The sequence below is a fragment of the Salvia hispanica genome, chromosome 3, assembly GCF_029641045.1.
Source record: "Salvia hispanica isolate PSC_SH4W2 chromosome 3, Shi_PSC_v1, whole genome shotgun sequence".
NCBI lineage: Eukaryota > Viridiplantae > Streptophyta > Magnoliopsida > Lamiales > Lamiaceae > Salvia > Salvia hispanica.
Window position 1 is genome coordinate 35,738,832 of NC_142694.1, and position 3,545 is coordinate 35,742,376.

Genomic DNA, 3,545 nt, shown 5'->3' on the forward strand with positions numbered 1-3,545 from the left:
GGTAGTGAGGGAAAAACACAAAAATTAGGCGCCGCTAGAAGGGAAAGAAGGGGCGGCATTTTTACTACAAAGGAAAAAAAAGTAACTTAAGTTTGTTATTAAACCGGAAGTAATAAATAAACCGGTTTATTTTTTAATTAAACCAGTTTATGGTTGTACATAATGTGGTTGTCTAGCTTTTTCCTTTATATAATGCTAGATGATAGATGATACATTGTAGATGATAGATGATACGCATTAAAAAATACAATATGATAATAGAAATAAACAAACCAAAATACAAATGAAGGGTGAACTAAAAAGCAAGACAAGATAAACATTAATACATATTTAATTGTTTGTGCCAAATTTAATCCAAATACGCATGCTTAGGTTTGAAGAAAAATCAAAGTTTCGTAAATACTCCGAATTTGAAAAAAATTGAAAATTTGAATATTCTAATAATTGTTGATAATTTTGGAAAACAAGGAGAAGTTTGCGCATAATTTGGACCCATGAAATCAAATTTATACATATCTAACCTATTTGGCCCGAAAACCATGTTGACTTCATATTTATTTATTCTTAAATCGTTTTATAAAAGATGTGTGGAAAAGTGAATCGACAATAAACATGATTGATGGCTCTGCGTCCTAAGCGTCGTCATCATCATCATCAATTTACCAGAGCATTTAACATCAGAATAAATAACTAGTAACATCAATCTAAACAATAGTGTATCAAATCCGGCCGCTTATTTGTGTATTGATATCTAAATCAATAGCAGTAACCAAAACATCATCTCACCCAAACTCTTGATTGCAACGATTAAGGTGAAGACTATGGAGAGAGAGAGAGTCGTACGAGAAAGGGTGGACGCAATCAACCAGAGGAAGATTATCCTGGTAATTGGCTTTGGTTATGGTTGATTAAGTCATCTAATAGTGTTTTTGTTATAAAATTCTTATGAACCTTGATGCACTTAGCAAAACATTCATCGACCTAGTTACTTTGCTACATTCAGAATAATTGTTGAATCACACCCTTTAAATTGTGTGTTGTGCATTACATATATAATTGTTGAATGTTTGACTAATTACAAAACTTTAGATGAATATTGTTTATTATTGGATGAAGTAGTATTTATTTTAGGACAAACATTGATATGGTAATTAGTTGTTGATGTGAATGAATAAAGTGCAAGCATTGATGGTAATTGTGTTATAATTGACACAACTTGTTATTCAAATTGCCTTTCTTCATTGGATCAAGGATGCTATTGATATGAACTAATGATTTATATTTGACAGTTGCAGGAGAATATTGAAACCAAGCCAACCAAAAAGGCACGAAAAGGGTGAAGTAAGGATAGCAGCAGAGAGTTTATACAGATGATGTCCAATCTGTTGAAGAGATGGGCTTTGGTGCCTTGCTTCACTACAAAGTACAAAGTGGATGCTTTGCCTACCAAATTAGCCCGGACGATATTGGAGAATTTCGATAGCGATACTTGTGGCGTAAAATACCTGCATTGTATATTGTATTTAACCGACGAAGACGTGCAGATGACTTTTGGTCTTCCCAAAGGAAATGAGAGAATCGAGAGGAATACCCGTCAGCCCGTGAACTAGCAAATGCAGGCAACACAACCCCTTAAGATGATGCGGACAGAATACCTCATACACAGCTCTTTTTATTTTATAGGAGCATCCGCATCGTGTCTCCATGTTTCTTACCCATGCTCGTTTTCTGACACTTTTTTTTATTAGGCTGCTGAGTGATACCCGGGGGGAGATCTTTTCAGGAAGCTCTTCCTAATCGTCCTCGACACTATCTTCCTTAATCCACCTGGAGACGCTTACTGCCACACTCAGATTATAAAAACAATTCAAGACTTTCCGAATGTTAGGGACTATAATTGGTGTGGGTACGTGCTAGACATGATACAAACTGTGGTCCGATAATCCGAGGAAAGCATTCTCTGGCCCGCTCTCCTTTCTCGTTGTAAGTGTTTGTTGTAATTCATATTATGTGAATTTATGTCCATTTGGCTGACTAATTTTTTATATAATGCAGCTTTGCTACGTGGACAGGATCATGCTCAAGAGACGCCTGGTAACACGTACATTCCCAACGATTAAGGGGTGGACAATACAGCTCCTATACAAACGACAGAAGATGGAGTTTGAGCCAGGGCCGTTTGGAAGAGGAAAGGAAGAGCCCACGCTTGATCCGAGGAATTAGTTAGGCGAAGAAGCCTTTCAAGCAGTTGCAACTTGCAACAGCTTTGTTGGAGATGAACGAGAAAAGTCCAAGTGGTAACCCAAGAGTTATGGAATACCGACTCAAATAAATTTAAAATAAATTCGTATAATATGATACTACAACATAAGAATTACAATATTTGTTTTTATTTTAATTTTGCATTTTACGGACTCAAATTAAATGTTGATCAAATTACGTTTATGTATTTTGACAAACAACTGAGAAGCCAATAAATTGAAAGCCAAAAACAGAAGACATAACTACAATTTTATTTTGAAATTTTAAAAACTTTGATTGGTTGTATATTCACTATTTATTGAACATGTAAACAATGAATAACAACAAATTGTATTGATATAAGGAATAAGGAAAACCATTGAATTAATGGATGAAAATAAATTTTTTTTGCTTGTAACAGAAAAATACTTAAAACTAGAAATGAAAAGCTATACTAAATTGAAATGAAATGAAATCAAAATTGATAATAACCAAACATATTTTATTATGAAGTGTCGACATGATATTCATATTAACAATTGGGAAATGCTATGTTTCCCAATTGTTCACTATTTAATTTTTGAAGCATAAAACATCAAGTTATTCCTTTTTGAAAACATCATGTAATTTAAGGATTAATTGTTATCTTAATAGCTAGCCCAGTAATTAAATTGAAATGTGTTTGGTTAACTCATCGGCATAAGTAGGGATGTCAATTCAACCCGAAATCCGTGGGCCGGCTCGAATAACCCGGTAATATGAGCGGGTTAGGGCTATAATTTTTTACCCGAATACAAAACGGGCTAAACGGGTTGGCCTGAATGGGTTGGAGGGTTAAACGGGTTGGCCTGAGCGGGTTGCGGGTCGGCCCGATGGGTTGTGAGTTTTAATTATAAAATAAAGTTTTAGGAGTTTTTTATATTTTTGAATCCCCAATCTTCATTCTACACAATCATTAGTCTTATTCAATCTTAATTCTACACTTTTCCACTCGATCCCACGATATCAGCTTTCAATTTCCATCTCAACTCATTATTGCACCGTCCCATCATCTGCCACTAGTGTCTTACCACCACCAAAGCCAATCAAGACAAAATTAAGAACTAACTCATCAAAATCTTAATCTATTTATCATTTTAATAATGATTCATATAAGATATGATTTTTAATTTCCATAAAGAATTAGTTACAAACAATGCCATAATAATGACACGAACACATACTTTAATTTATATTGTAGTTGATCGAGATGAAAGACTTCTTTTCAAGTACTCCCTTCGTCCCATGTTACTTGCACTTTTACT

At 34.4% G+C, this 3,545-nt stretch overlaps 1 long non-coding RNA gene across 1 annotated transcript; it reads left to right on the top strand.

Moving 5' to 3' along the window:
• Positions 1–658: 658 nt before the first annotated feature.
• On the top strand, positions 659–2,405 carry LOC125210885 (uncharacterized). Its single transcript, XR_007174413.2, has 3 exons — positions 659–884; positions 1,290–1,983; positions 2,056–2,405. It is a non-coding gene; the product is annotated as an uncharacterized LOC125210885 (long non-coding RNA).
• Positions 2,406–3,545: the final 1,140 nt, after the last annotated feature.